This window comes from Sturnira hondurensis, unplaced genomic scaffold (genome assembly GCF_014824575.4).
Source record: "Sturnira hondurensis isolate 20B ecotype Veracruz unplaced genomic scaffold, ASM1482457v3 Scaffold0021555, whole genome shotgun sequence".
NCBI lineage: Eukaryota > Metazoa > Chordata > Mammalia > Chiroptera > Phyllostomidae > Sturnira > Sturnira hondurensis.
Genome location: NW_028094186.1, coordinates 4,700,391 through 4,716,507, shown reverse-complemented (window position 1 = coordinate 4,716,507; position 16,117 = coordinate 4,700,391).

Sequence of the window (16,117 nt, the reverse complement as noted above, 5' to 3'; positions counted from 1 at the left end):
GGCAACCATACTCTGATATTTCTCTCCTGTCTTTCCCTTCCCCTCTAAAGATAAATAAATAAAATCTTTTAAAAAAAAGAAAGAGCACAGCTGTTGGAATCAAATTACCTGAGTCTGATCCTCAGCCCTGCCATTCATTGGTTGTATGACCTTGGGGAAATCACCTCTCTGAGCCTCAGTTTCCTCATCTGTAACATGGAGAGCCTGCCTCCTATCATGAGAAGAAAACCAATACAAAGCATTTAGCCCAGTCTTTTGCTCATAGTAATTGTTTAATACAATTGAGCAATTATTTTTCATTTAAATGGGATCATGGTCACTTAAAATATCCCTGATATCTAGGTCACAATAAATAGGATGTGAAACTTGCTGAAGAACAGAAGAATTGAGTTGCCGGAGGATTTCATGTGACCTTGGAGAAGTCCCAGGTACTACCGAGCCCAGGCTGGGGGCCTCACTGTACAGGGAGTGAGAAGGGGGAGGGGCCCTGGAGAAGGCAGCGCAGCCCTCGGAGGAGTGCTGTGCCTTTGACCAGCCACCCACTGTTCCTGGGGCCCACCTCCAGGCTATCTTCTGGGGCATATGTCAGAACTGAGCTAAATTGTAGGACACCAAACAGGCGTCGGAATTGCTTGGTGATGTTAGAAATAGCACACACATCGGAACACTCAATGAATATTTGTGGACCAACCAAACACAAGATGATGACTAGGGTGCACAGGTCATGGGGGTGGGAGGGGAATGGAGAGGACGGAGTACAGTCACCAAGTTCTGACTCTTCAGCACTCCATTCTCGGACTCAACATGGGCAGAATCAGCCTGTCCTTCAAGTTGAACATCACTTGCAAATGCCTGTTTGGAAAATAGAATTAATTGGTCTGAGTGTGTCCATCAACATCAAAACACTGCTTTTCTCTTAGTTGGTCAGTTCTGACCAAAAAAATGGACAGCAGTTTCCTAGGAAGGGGAACGTCTAGGGGAGGAGGACCCCAAAACCCCAGAATTATCTTCTGAAGGGTGGGCCCCTTGTAATAGAGGTTATACAGGTTTCCCCCGTAGCTGAGTGTTCTAGGATCCCACCTGTATCAGTACATCAGCTGGCGTTGTTGTCAGAGGCTGTGTTCAGCATTAGTTAATTTTTTTTGAAGACTCTTTCAATGCCTTTGCCCATTTCATGACGGGTGATTTCCGAGCTCACCTGCCCACACCATGCTGGGTGTTCAACAGTTTTTGACCAAAAACAGCATGACCCCCCGCCCCGTGTCCCACCCTCCCTATTCACCCAGTCTTGCCCTGAGTGACATTTTTGTTTCCCTGGATGAAAAAAGTCCTCGAAAGGAAATGTTTTGCTGATGTGGAAGACATGAAACAAACAAAAAAAAAAAGGGCAGAAGCACTAAAAGGCATCAAAATCAAGGAGGTCAAAAACTTGTGAGCAGTAGGAAAACTGTCTTGATGGGTGTATTGAATCAGATGGAGAGGACTTTGAAGGTGACAGAAGTTGAACATGTAAGAATAAACACACAATTTTTATAAGTAAATTCTGGGTTTTTCTGAGGGGTCTCCCCTCACAGATCCAGAGAATCACCCCAGGTAGCCCTGGGGACAAATAGACCTGGATCCTGGTCCCAATTCTGCCACCTTTTTTTTTGCATTTTTAAAAAATTGTAGTAAGATATGCATGGCAGAAAACCACTCTACCCACTTCTAAGGGTGTAATTAAGTGGTGCTCCCATTCAGTTTATGACCCAAGTTAGAAATCCCCAAGTTAAATGGGCCTGGGACAAGAAAAGGTGTCCTGCTCGGGCGGGTTGCTGGTTTCACGGAGGGAGGTAGCTCAGTGACATTCGCGTTGCTGTGTAGTCATCCCCGCTGTTCTGCTCTGGAGCCTTTTAAGCACCCCAAACTGAACCTCAGCACCCATGAAACAACTCCCCATCCTCCCCTCCCCCAGCCCCGACAACCAGCATGGCAACACTTTCCATCTCTCGGAACTGGATTATTCTAGGTACCTCGTCCACATGGACTCATACGATACTTGTCCTTTTGTGGCTGGCTTATTTCACTTAGCCTGATATTGTTAAGGTTCATTCACCTTGTAGCATGTATCAGAACTGAATTCCTTTTTAAGGCTGAATACTAATTTATTGTATGGATATGATGCTACATTTTTTTATCCATTCATATGTCAACAGACATTTTAATTGTTTCCATCCTTTGGCCCTGGTGAATAATGCTTCTGGGAACATGGGTGCACAAGAAGGGGTTCGAGCTCCTGCTGTCAGTTTTTGGGGGGTATATACCTAGAAGTGGAATTGCCGGACCATATTGTAATTCTCTCTTTAACTATTTGAGGAACTGCCATACCCGGTTTTCACAGTGGTTGCACTATTTTCCATCCCCCCAATAACGCACAAAGCTTCCAACTCCTCCACATCCTCCCCAACATCTGTCTGTCTTTCTTTCTTTCTTTCTTTCTTTTTCTTTTTTCTTTGGTGATCGTAGCCATTCTACTGGGTTTGAAGTGGAAAGGCCCAGTGTGGGTTTGATTGGCCTCTCACTATTCATTAGTGACGTTAAACATCTTCTCAGGAGTGTGTCGACCGTCTGACACCCTCTCTAGAGAAATGTCCATTCACGTCCTGTACGTTTTGGAATTGGGTTGTTTGGTTTTTCACTTTGGCTGAGCTGTGGAAGTTTCCAACTCTGCCACTTGAGCAAGTTTCACAACCTTACTGTGCCTCAGTTTCTTCGACTACAAAAACCAATGAAAAGAAAACCCTATTAACTCCTACTTCCTAGAGCTGTTGTAAGGTTTCAGTAAACTAGCAAAAGGAAACGGACCATAAGCGTGTCTGACGGACGAAAACGACAAAAGGACGGTAACATTTCCTGAGCACGCACCGTGTGCCAGGTATTGAGCAAAGCCCCACCCATGCAGTAACCCATTTGATCCTTGTAACCCCCGCTACGGAGCCCTGAGCACTAATGCCTTCCCGTAACAGGTGAATCATAACAGGGGCTTCCTTCCTCCCTCGCCTGACTAATCACCTCACTTGCTCCGGGGACGAGGCAGCCTTGACTCCCCGCACCAGGCCTTGTTAGCACAGCCCCCTACACACCCTATCTCCTGGGCTTCACCTGCACTGCCTCTGGGCTCCGCCCAGGGAAACCTCTAACACCCGCCAAGCAGGCCTCTAGCCCTCGCTAAACCAAGGGACTTCCCCAAATTACCTACCTATCCCATCTCGAATCTGGAAACCACATCCTTCTACCGTGGGTGGCCCAGCCTCTCCCTGGCCCTTTCCAAGCCTGATGCCATTTGATCGTCCCGCCAAGTTCGCTGCCTTGGGAAAACCCTGGGCTCTGACTTTCCCCCTGTCTGATGACTAGAAGAGGAAGCTAGACGTCCAGATGCCCACAGCTGGTGCCGGGAACCAGGCTGGCTCCGAGGATCTGCATGGGAGCCAGCCAGCCTGCTGGCCTGGCCCGGCCTGGCCCGACCTGCCGCACTCCAGACACCTGGAAAGAGGCTGAGGCCTGTGTCTATGCCCCGCCTTTCCCATCGCATGAGGATGAAAATAGCAGCAATTTAGAAAATGTATTTTTAGAAAAAATATTCATTTTTCAGTTTCCCAAATTTGGCAATCATGCTTTTTTTTTCTCTCTCTCCCTACCCTTGTTACATGCCTTTTCCTCCACCTGAATAGAAAACTTGAAGAAGATGCTTGGTTCTCACCCTCATGCAGGGTGAGATAGAGTCCGGGTTCCCTGGCCAGGTACGGGGCTGCTTTACTGCACCTGGCTTGTGCCAGTCTCTGCGCCCTGCGTTCCCACCACTTCCCGGCCAGCGTGCACCCCAAACGGCTGTGCGCTCTTGTCCCCACATCCTTCCACCCGCGTTCCCGCCACCTGCAGGGCATGCCATTCCCGGATTGCCCAGGAGGCTCCTACTTATCTTCAAGGCCCAGCTCAGTATCATTTTAGGAGATAAACTTTCCTCGATTTCCCTCCTTGTCCCCCAGGTGTAATGGCTGCCTGACTTAGGCTTCTTCAGTACCGGGACATTCTTTTCTCGAGACTCTCCGACCCCATTTCACAACAGCTCACACAGCCTTGTCCCCGGCATGTGATAAATATTCAATGCACATTCGCTTATTTATCTCTTCAGTGGAGTTGGAAACGGCACAGGGTCAAGTATTACGGTCTGGTCTCTGACCATAAAGAAAATAGGAACCTCGCCCTGGCTGGTGTAGCTCAGTGGATTGAGCGCGGGCCTGCGAACCACATGATCGAGGTTCGATTCCCAGTCATGGCACATGCTTGGGTTGCAGGCCGGTTCCCAGTTCCAGGCAGGGGACGAATGAGAGGCAACCATACATTGATGTTTCTCTCTCTCTCTCTCCTTCCCTTCCCCTCTAAGATAAATAAATAAAATCTTTATTAAGAAAATAGGAACCTCTTTCATGTCGTGCCCGTGCACAGCCAGCTTTCGGCTTTGGCAAAAGCACTGAGGTGTGTTCTTGGCCTCCTCCAGCCAAAGTGTCAGGAAGGTCCCCCTTAAATGAATATGAAATGCCTGCGTCAGTTATCAGCCCAGCGAGTCCCTGTCATTCAGGCCCAGAGCTTCCTTCCTGTCTCACGCCTGGGCTTACCTGTGTCTTGGCTGTTTCCTGCTAGGAAGTAAGCGTCCGATGGCAGGGACCACTACACATCCATTGCTGTATGTTCAGTACCCAGACCGAAGCTGGCACATAGGAGGAGCCTTGTAAATAGTTGAGGGGTGGGTGGTGATTGGGTTACTGAGTGTAACCCTACTCTGGCCAGTTTGGGGGAGCAGCCTCTATTTGGGTGGATTGGAGTCCTCCGCCACACAGGAGTTTCTGGAATGGCCTCCCTGCTTCTAGGAGACCACCTGAGTGCCTCTCTCTAGCATCGCACCTGAGAAATGTGGGGGAGGGGGACCCAGGACGGTGCTGCTCCACTTCCGTACCTTAGGGCTTTGGTTTGGGAGAACAACAGGCCTTGGTTCGAATCCCGTTTCTGAGACCTTACTTAAATCACTTCACTTGCTGGGCCTTGATTTCTCTCATCTGTGTGAAGGGGGTTTGAGCAGTTCCCCAGTTCCAGCAAAACCGGGAGGCAGAAAGACCTAGCACAGTCCTGGGCACACAGGAGAGCCTCAGTAATTGGGGGTCTTCTTCCCTTTCCCAGAAACTCATCTTTCATGCAGCGGAAGCTCTTCGGGGAGTGGTGCGCCCGTGCGGCTGGGCTGTAGAAGCGCTCACATGCGGCACTAACTCATGGACCCGAAAAGCACCAGAGTTAAGAGCTCAGGCCTTGGAACTGGGTTCCCTGGGTCCAGATCTTAGCTCATTAGCTGTGTGGTCTTGGGCAAGACGTTTAGCCTCTCTGTCTCTCAGTCTCTCTCTCTCTGCAGTATAGGAATGGTAATATAGCATTGATCTAATGGGGCTTTATGTGTAAAAGAGTGCCTGGTACGTGGTACATTGTAAACCCTCATGAATCCAGAACAGGAGCCTGCCCTTGTATTCAAGGTGAAGGTCATATTTCCATTGACTCCTTTAGGCCACCCTCAGAGCCGCTCACAATGGAATCTGCTGCAGGGATTCAGGGTTTGCAACGACTGGGATTCCTGGACTGCCATTCTCTCCAGCTCCTGCCTGGAAGGGAGGGGAACCGGCCGCAGAGAGCGGTGCAGCGGCACGAGGGAGCTGTAGCGGGGAGAGCTCCACCTCTGGAGTCAGGCCCGACCTGGGTTTGAATCTCGGTTTTGTGGCTTCCTAGTTTGCCCACTTTTCCTCTCTAATCCCAGTTTCCTGCTAAGAACCACAGTGTCTGTCTTACAGGGAGGATTACAGAGTAACATATGCAAAGCACCCTGGATGCAGCCAGGCCCCAGTAGCTGCTGGGTGAATAGTGAGTGAGTCCCCTGCCTCCCTCTGGTTGGCATTCCGCCCCCTCCCAGAGCTGGCACTGCCTACCAAGTTCAAAAGCGGCTGCGGCAGCTGTCATGTCTGAAAATACATTCCCTGGCTGCTGTTGTCTTTTCATCCAAGTCTTCCCCAAAGCCTTAAGCATTCCTAAATCAAGGTTTAAAAAGACAAAAAAAAAAAAAAAAAAAAAAAAAAACCAAGCTGACCTATCCACACTGCTAGTTGGCAAATGTCCCAGAGGACTGTACTCTGCCAGTCACTGAGCTTGACATTCAGTTCCCTCAGTCAAATTCACTCACACCCGACAAGATCAATGAGAAAAATAGGCAGCAACGATCAAAAGGGGCAACAAAGGCTCTGGAGGGAGTCCTCCCGGCAGGGCTCCGCACCACACAAAAGTGCGTGCAGGGGGTGTTCCTAAAAGCTACCGCTCTCACAGGCATCCCTCAGGCCCAGAGACACCAAAAACCGGTTCCCATGACAACGCTGCAGCAAATGTTATATATAAATGTGTGTGTGTACACAGCCACACAGGGATGCACAGAAATAAACTCTTGGCATATTTTTTCCCTGTTCCAAACATGAAATAACCTGCAAGCATTGATTACTGGGAGACAGGACAAAGAGGGTTTTGTACAAACGTGCTTCCAACGGTCTGGCTGTCGGGGATGAGCACCTGTTTTGGTGCGGGTCTGTTTTGTTTCCTGCACCTGGAGCACGATGGCAGACACTCAATAAATAATCGTGGAACACATGAGTCAATGACAGATAAATGGAAGAAAGAAAGGAAGCGAGGAGTGGTAGGAGGGAGAGAGAGAAGCAGCCTGGCATGTCGAGGCTGCGGCGGCTCCTGCTGAGTATCCAGTCTAACCTAGCCCCCATGTTTCTGTTGGAGAGACTGGGCTCCAGAAAGGGGAAGGGATCCTGCCAGAAGCCACAAAAGCAATTACTAACAGAGCCCCAGTCCTGGAGATTCATTAAGTAAGCACTTAATGAAGGAGTCAAATCTCTATCTGAATAATAAATGCACATTAGGTAATGACTTTGTGCCAGCAACTCTAAGTACTTATGAACATTCTCTTCATTTGCAACCGTGCAGGAGGCGTGGCAGGATTGCCGTTGGATGGAGACGGAACCCTGAGAGGTCAACTCACTTGACCAAGGTTACACAGCTATCAATAGTTTGTGGCTGGAGCAGGTAGGGGTTAAGTCCAGGGCTCAGACACCAGGTTCTGAGCTCCTGCGTGACACAGGTGTTGTCTGAAATGCAGGCCCAGGGCTTGGGCCAAATGGAGGAGCAAAGGGGGAAATAATGGCAGGGCCTGTTAGCTCCATCTCGCAGATATAGGGGGCTCAACCAGGTGAAGGTACTTGCTGACATCCGGGAGCTGTAGGGAAGGGACTAAAACTCACATTTCAGTCTTCTGGTCCAGGATTCCTGCAGTCCAGGATGCCTTCTATCAAAACACATAAAGAACTGAAGGCTGGCAACTGGGTACAGGAGGGGACTTCCCTCAGGCCTTTGAATCCCAGGATTCAGTCCCGGGAGGAAGGGTGGGTCCCCTAAGGCTGATTCCAAGCGTCTCCTTAGGGTTTTGCGCCCTCTGGTGGTCATATCTTAAAACTAGAAAGAAATGGCTTGCTGGAATTCCGCTTGGCCAGCTCCTTCCTTCTCTAAAACCAGGTTTTTGCCCTCCGAGCTCTGGAAAGAAATGGAAATGGTATATTCCCAGTGCTTAACACAATTGCTTGCATGTAGTAGGTTTTCAACATTTCTTAAATGGAGGGATAAATAAAACAAACAAAACCCTTGACACTTATTAAGCACTATATAGAAAGTATAATTCTGAACACTTTTCTTTTTTTTTAAGATTTTATTTATTTTTTAGAGGATGGGGGAGGGAGAGAGGGAGAGAAACATCAATGTGTGGTTGCCCCTCACGCTCCCTGTACCAGAGACCTGGCCTGCAACCCAGGCATATGCCCTGGCTGGGAATCGAACTGGAGACCCTTTTGTTCACAGGCTGGCACTCAATCCACTGAGCCACACCAGCCAGGGCCAATTCTGAACTCTTTATGTGTATCAATTAACTGAATGCTCACAAATCTCAAAATTCATTATGAAGGCAAGAAAAATAAGTCTCAAAATGTTTGCTCACTCCTCCAGGTAACAGGGACTTACTGTGGGAACCAGGATTAATCCCAGACAGTTGGAGCTGGGGCTAACCTTACTGGTGGGCAGCCCTCTTCCCACCACTATCCCAATCCCACCCACCACCCCCGCCCTCCTCACCTCCCTCCTGGCCTACCGGCACTCTCCCCTGCTCTGCCTCTGAGGCTCTGCCCAGCTGAGGAAGCCGAGACTCCTGGATCGAGGTGTTCCTGACGTTCTCTTCTCGCCCGTTTGTAACCATTACAAGCTTTCAGCGAGGTGGGCATTACCAGCTCCACTCACAGCTGCAGAAACAGGCTCAGAAAAGTTAAATTTCTCCCCAATACACAATAAGTATGTATAATGCATCTACTATATGCCAGGCAGGTAAGGAACTCAGGGACCGTGGTAAAAGGATTATCACAGGCCAGCGTGAAAGCATAGAACCCTGGAAGTCACAGACATGGGAAACTTACACACACACGTGCAGGTAGGAAGTCCCCGCCTCACCAGGCCTTCCCCCTGATAGAACAAAAGTCTGAAGCTTCAGGGGCTGAGCAGGAAACCCTCAGCCCCAGGGCATACATGAGGACCCACTGAAGCCGAGAGAAGATTGAGTGGCAGGAAACCCTCCTGTACCAGGACCTCACACCCATACCACTTACAAGGCTTCTGCCACTGGGGAAGGAGCAGGAAATTCCTGCGTAGGTAGGATCTGCCGAAGGCACAGGGCAGAGTTTTGCTGCCACGGGGAGAGGAGCAGGATCTCCGAGAAAGACCCACCCTTAAGCCCCAGAGATTCAGTTTGCCTGAAACCGAGGCTGGACCGGGAAAGGGGACAGTCCCTTCCCCTTTTACCGGGTTAGTGAGCATCTAGTAACACCCAACAGCAACGGGAGGGACGGAAAGCTGAGGATGGGAGCAGGAGCACTGACAACGTCCCCGTGACCACCCCGAGACTGAGGTGATGCTAGAACATGGGAAGCCAGTTATGCCGTGAAGGTAACCATAGTGAAACCGGAAAAGTTGGCCTTCATGCTGCCTGTCACCTGCCAGAACCAGAAAGTAGAGACAAGGATTGAATCTTTATGGGCACTTTGTTCAGATGCCGGCAGTCTGAGAAGATGGTGGGTTAGGTACCCCAAAACCCCCCAAAACTTTTGTATAAGGAGACGAAAAGGGTAGGTAAGGGGTTTGGGAAAGGGTTAATCAGATAAGAGGTGCAGCTAGAAGGAGGGTTTTCCCAGATTTCTTTATCTACGAAACAGTAATTTTTTTATCTGAGTCACAGACGTTCCCTCCCTGGAACTCAATGGCTCAGATACCATCTGTATCCCTGCAGCGGGCTGAGGCTCAAAGGTTGAGTTGCTCATCAGCCTCCTGAGTCATGTGGGCAGGGGTTCCAGCTCCTGCAACGACAGCTTTCCAGCTGCATTGATTACTTCAGCCTGTCAGCTGTACCTAAAGCTAAACTCTTTAACTCTTGAGTTCTCCTACCAACAGTAAGTACAAAGGCCAAACCAGTCCAAACCTGACTAGACTGACTCATCCCCTACACTAACTGTCTAGCAGAAAAAGATACATGCCCCTTTCCAGAAATTAATACTCTTTATTTAGTCTCCATCACACAATGTGTGTCTTACACACAATGTCAGGCACTCAGTCAAACATTGTAAAACACTAAAATTCAAGAAAAAGTGATCTAGTGTCAAGAGACAAAGCAATCGACCACGCCAGACTTAGAAAGGATGCAGTTGTTGATATTCTCAAACAAGGAGTAAAAAAAGATTTTGTTTGTGTATTTTTAGAGAGAGGGAAAGGAGGAAGAAAGAGAGGGGGAGAAACATCGATGTGAGAGAGAAACATTGGTTGATTGCCTCTCACATGTGCCCTGAATGGGGACTGAACCTGCAAACCAGGCATGTGCCCTGTTGGGGAGTTGAGCCAGCAACCTCTCGCCTTGCAAGGTGATGCCCCACCAACTGAGCCACGCCAGTGAGAGCCCAACAAGGAATTTTAAATAATTATGATTTGTACGTTAAAAGTGTAACAGAAAAGATGGACCGCTTGCATAAGCAGATGGGGAATCTTAGCAGACACGGAAGCTGTAAGAGTCCAGTGAAAATTCTAGAAATAAAAAAAGCGTGGTAGTGGAGATGAAGAATGCCTTTTAGCCCTGGCTGGTGTAGCTCGGTGGATTGAGCGCAGACCTGCAAACCAGAGGATCGCGGTTCGATTCCCAGTCAGGGCACAGGCCTGGCTTGCAGGCTGGTTCCCTGCAGGCCAACTCCCAGCAGGGGACGCACGAAAGGCAACCATACATTGATGTTTCTCTCCCTCTCTCCTTCCCCTCTAAAGATAAATAAATAAATAAAATCTTTAAAAAAAAGAATGCCTTTTAGGGGATCCTCAGTAGACTCGGCAAACTGAGGAAAGAGTAAGGAAACTTGAAGATAGGTCAGTACAACTCATACAAACTAAAACACAAAGAGAAAAATAAGTGGAAAAACAAAAACAGAGCAGAGAATCCAAGAGCTGTGGGGCGATATCAAACGATTCAGATAATAAATGGAATTGGATCCAGAATGAAGAAAGAGTGGGCAGAGTGTAAGAAGACCTAACGTCTGACCCCAACAATGATGAAAGCCGTCAAACCACAGACTTGAGAATCACAGAGAACACAACGTGGGATAAGCCGCACATCTCCAACAGTCGGCAAAAACAAAACAGCACCCTAGTGAGACTACCAAACACCAAGGATGAAGGGAAAATCCTGAAGGAGCCTGGGGGGAGGGGTCGTGGGGTGGGGGGAGACCCAATGCTATGTACAGGAGAACAGAGATAAGAGTGAAGGCAGGCCTCTTATCAGAAGCCATATAAGCAGAAGACAGTGAACTGAGACCTTTAGACTGTCAACCCGGAATTCCACACACAGTAAAAATATCTTTTACAAATGAAGGCATTGGTAACATGAATCTATACATGCCATAAAACTGTATACATACTATAGGGAACCTATCCGTGTGGCCTGGCCCTTGATTCAGAAAGCCGACGGGGAACGAGTCGGCACACAGGAGCCAAGCCCACGGATCGGTTTGCCCGTGGGGAATCAGGCCTGCATTGTACCTGGGCTGCTATGAGGCTTGCTTTTGCTAAAACTCCCTCACCCTGAGTTGAGGCAGCAAAAGTTTACTGAATATCTTCAAAGTAACTTCCTAAAGTCTGTGCTAAACCCCCCAAGGATGGGAGTGTAACAAGTTCAACCACTGCTCCCCTTGCATCTGAAACATCCTTCTCTTTGACATAATTAGCAACATTCTTTCCTTTGTTTTCTGGTTGGATTCCCAGTCAGGGCACCTGCCTGGGTTGCAGGCCAGTTCCCAGCAGGGGACGTGTGAGAGGCAACCATACATTGATGTTTCTCTCCCTCTCTCCTTCCCTTCCCCTCTAAAGATATATAAAATCTTTTTAAAAAGTCAAAATGTTAAAAAAAAAAAAAGCCTGCATGCGCACACACACACACGAGTGCATATAAAAACCAGTGAAATCTAACTCATGTCTGAGTAAGACTGCCTAGCAGTCCCAGACTAGTGCCCATTTCTTTCTTTCTTTTTTTAAAGATTTTATTTATTTATTTTAGAGAGATGGGGAAGGAGGGAGAGAGAGGGAGTGAAACGTCAATGTGTGGTTGCCTCTAGCACACCCCATACTGAGGATATGGCCTGCAACCCAGCCATGTACCCTGACTGGGAATTGAACTGGTGATGCTTTGGTTCACAGGCCTGTGCTCAGTCCCCTGAGCTACACCAGCCGGGGCCTAGTGCCCATTTCTTGAACTGACAGTATTAGGCTTTGCTGTTGTACAGCAGTTACATAAGAGGTTGGTTACCCTTGGGAAAGTCTAGGTAAAGGGCACACAGGACTCTCTATGCTTTTTTTTTTTTTTTGCAACTCTCTATGAGCCTATAGTTCATTCAAAATAAAAATAAAACTGTTTCCTTTTTCAATGAAAGTACAACTATTCTTTATTCTCATTGCAATGGTCACAGGACTCTACATTTCTCCAAACTCGTAGAACTGCATACCAAAAAGTCCATTTTGCTGTATGTAAATTTAAGAATTAAAACAATTGGGGGAAATAAAGACTTCTTCCGATAAACAAGAGCTGAGCGAGGCCATTGGCAGCAGACCTGTACTATTGGGATTCCCACGGAAGTTCTTTGGGTGGAAGAACGGGAGAGCAGGGCGGGCACCTGGACCTGCACCAGAAAAGGAAGACCTCCGGAAACGGTTAAAAGGAAAGCGAAAGTAACGGGACACATTGAGACGATTTAAAATCACCCTAAGGTATAATGAAGTGCCTAGAGCAACAATAACAGCAATATAGTAGGGATTTGTAGTGTATGTAGAAATAAAATGCATGAAAATAATGCGCTTATTATTGTGAGTGTACTATCGTCCGGTTCTTTTGGTATATGTGAAGTAGCATCATATTCTGTGACATCACGTTGAGATTAATTAAGAGTGTATGCTGTAACCCCCGCCCCAGGCGCGGGTTGGCCAACCGCTTCACTGCTGTTTTCGTCCGACTTGCAAGCTAAGCGTGTCTTTGCATTTTTACGTGGCTGAGAATAATCAAAAGAAAATATTTCAATGACACATTATAGAATTGAATACCTGAAACCTAAATAATTTTATTACCATATGTCACCCCAATAAATACAATAAAAAGTAAATAGTCATTTTTCATACCCCATGAAAATTATGTAAAATTCAAATTTCAGTGTCCATAGAGAAAACATGATTGAAATACGCTCTTGCATTTCCACACTGATGTTTTTGCCCTGAGGTGACAGGCTCTGTGGCCGAGACCGTGGTCTGCAGAGCCTGAGCTGCTCGCTCACTCACTGGCTAGCCACCCGCAGACCGCGCCCCGCAGCCCCGCCGGAGCGCCCTACCAGGCCGAGAGTCCGGACTCACTCTTAGTTCCAGGGGTAGAAAGGGCTCTGGCCGCCTGGCTGAGGGGAGCACGGGCTGAAGGCGGCGGACACGAATGAGCTGGAGCACCTTGACAGACCACAGCCGAGGTTTCAGAGTGGACCCCACTTGGAAGGCCTCCTTACCCATGCTGGGATTCTGATATGTATTTACTATTCAGGAATTCTGTGATTTGTTTGTATTTCCCCATGTGCCCAAGAGTAGAGGAAACTTTTAGTTTCCTTCTTTTGTTTTGTTTTTAATGTCTAATTTTATTGCATTTGATAGGAGAACATTGATTTCACATTATGGAATCTACTAATGTTTTCCTTGTGTCTGAGTATATTATCCATTTTTGTGAACGGCTCATGAATGCTTAAGAAAAAAGATACATATTCACTACTATCAAGGTGTAGTGAATGTAGTCAATATATGTATTGCTCTGCTCAGGCTACCATGATAAAATACTATAGACTGATGGCTTGAACAATAGGATTTGTCAAGTTCTGGAGACTGGGAAGTCCAAGATCAAAGTGCTGGGGAGGTAGGTTTCGTTTTGAGGCCTCTTTGCATGACTTATAGGTGGCTACCTTTTTGCTGTGTGCTCACATGACCTCTTCTTCCTTTTTTTAAAGAACTTCTTTTTCTTATTATTATTCATTTATTTATTTAAATTAGAGGGGAAGGGAAGGAGAGAGGGAGAGAAATATCAATGTATGGTTGCTTTTGGTGCATCCCCTGCTGGGAACTGGCCCCTGTTGGGAATTGGCCTGCAACCCAGGCATGTGCCCTGACTAGGAATCGAACCGCGATCTTCTGGTTCGCAGGTCCGTGCTCAATCCACTGAGCTACACCAGCCAGGGCTTGTCAGGCTGTTTATGTTTTTATATCCTTACTTATTTTTCTGTCATCTTGGCTGAAAGTGGTGAGTTTGAGGCTCTGATCATTAGTTATAAATATCTATGCACCAATCTGATGGGGACTCAGCCAGCAGGGTCCATGTGTTGTGGCTGTGACAGACAAATTCACACGAACTACAGAAGTCCTGTGAAGGAACAGGTCATTCTCCGAGTGAGAGAGGGGGCCTTGACCCCTGTCTGGACAGGCTTTTGTTGCTTTTCTGGGGACATTACATGGAGGATGGTCTTCATTTACTATGTACAGGTTCTCTGTATGTGATTAGCATTTACAGATAACAAAGGAAAGAATGTTGCTAATTACGTCAAAGAGAAGGATGTTTCAGATGCAAGGGGAGAAGTGGTTGAACTTGTTACACTCCATCCTTGGGAGGTTTAGCACAGACTTTAGGAAGTTACTTTGAAGATATGCAGTAAACATTTGCTGCCTCAATTCAGGGTGAGGGAGTTTTAGCAAAAGCAAGCCTCATAGCAGCCTAGGTACAATGCAGGCCTGATTCCCCACAGGCAAACCAATCCGTGGGCTTGGCTCCTGTGTGCCGACTCACTCCCAGTCGGCTTTCTGAATCAGGGGCTGGCTTACATTTGCCATTACCACGTGGATAGGTTCCCTATACCAATCCTCTATCCAATATCAATACACATCAATCTTCTAAAACAGAAAATACAAGAGAAGCAAAGAGAAATGGTAGAAATAATATGTATTATATCTATGGCCTCTCTATTTGATATATATTCTTTGCTCATTTTAAATTTGTTGGCATTTAGGAAACCTTGTATTTTTGTCCCAGTGGTTATCTTTGTATTAATATGTTTATGCTTCCCTTAATCCTCTCTTTTCTTGCTTAACTTTTCGCTATGTGGTTTTTCCATTTTGAATGGTGTCTTTGTATTCCCACACACCCAGCAGTCTATAATCTCTCTCTGCCTCCTCTCTCGTTTCCTCCCATTTTTCAGTTGCATTCATTCTGCTTTCTCAGAACATACAGTGTTTATGTACGAATCTTTGACCCAGGGCCCCACCCTAGTCTCACACTCTGTGGTTGGAATGCATGAAGTGCTCACTAACAGTCTTTTCCTGAACGGCGCCTCTTGTAGGAGAAGCTCATTCCACAGTCGATTCTTCAGGAAAGGGCACGTGTGTGCTACATTCTTGCACATTCAAAGCTCGGTTTTCTTTCTCTATTTCTTTCTTTCTTTTTGTGTGTGTGTGTAGTTTTCATATTTGAAGGGCAGTTTGGTTCAGTAAAACATCCTTGGGTTTCTTCCATGAGTTTCTTGAGAACACTGGCCCACTATTGCCTTGCTGTGTCTGTTACTTACTTTTTGTTATGTTGATCTATAGATAAAATTTTAATCATTCATGAGTGTGCAATTCAGTGGCATTGAATACATTCACAATGTTGTGTACCCACCACCACTGACACCTAAAACGTTTTCATCCTCCCCTCCAAAAACCCTGTGCCTATTAAACAGTAACTCCCCCTGCCCCTCCCTCCAGTCCCTGGTCAGCTCCATTCTGTTTTCTGTCTGTATGAATTTTCCTGTTCTAGGTCCCTCACTTAGTGCAGTCATTTTTTAAAAGTCTCCTATCACTCCAATTCTCATGCCTGGGAAGGTTATTTCATATTTTTGCCTGGAGGCCCTGATCATTTTCTAGCTGTAACGTCTAATAGCTTTACCGGGCTATATCTTGGAGTTCATTGCTCAATGTCGACACAGTGCCCAGTGAGCCCTTTCACTGTGCGGATCTAACCTGGGGTGTCCACCCTGTGGCCCACGGGCTGCACGCTGCTCAGGATGCCTGTGGATGCAGCCCAACGCACACTCGTAAATTTTCTGAAAACACGATGAGATTTGTTTGTGACTGTGTGTGTTGCAATGTATTTCATGTGTGGCCTAGAGAGGCCAACAGGTTGGACGCCCCCCCCCCCCCCCCCCCCCCGGCCATAGATCTTTTATTTCTGGGAAGCCATCTTGGATTGGTTTCAAATGCCAGCCCTTTGCCTGTCTTCCAGGTCAACCATTTTCTCTCTCACCATTTGACTTCTTCATCTAAGCTGTGTTCTCCCGGCTGGTTTCCTGCTTTCTATCCCTGTGCATTTATTCAGTTT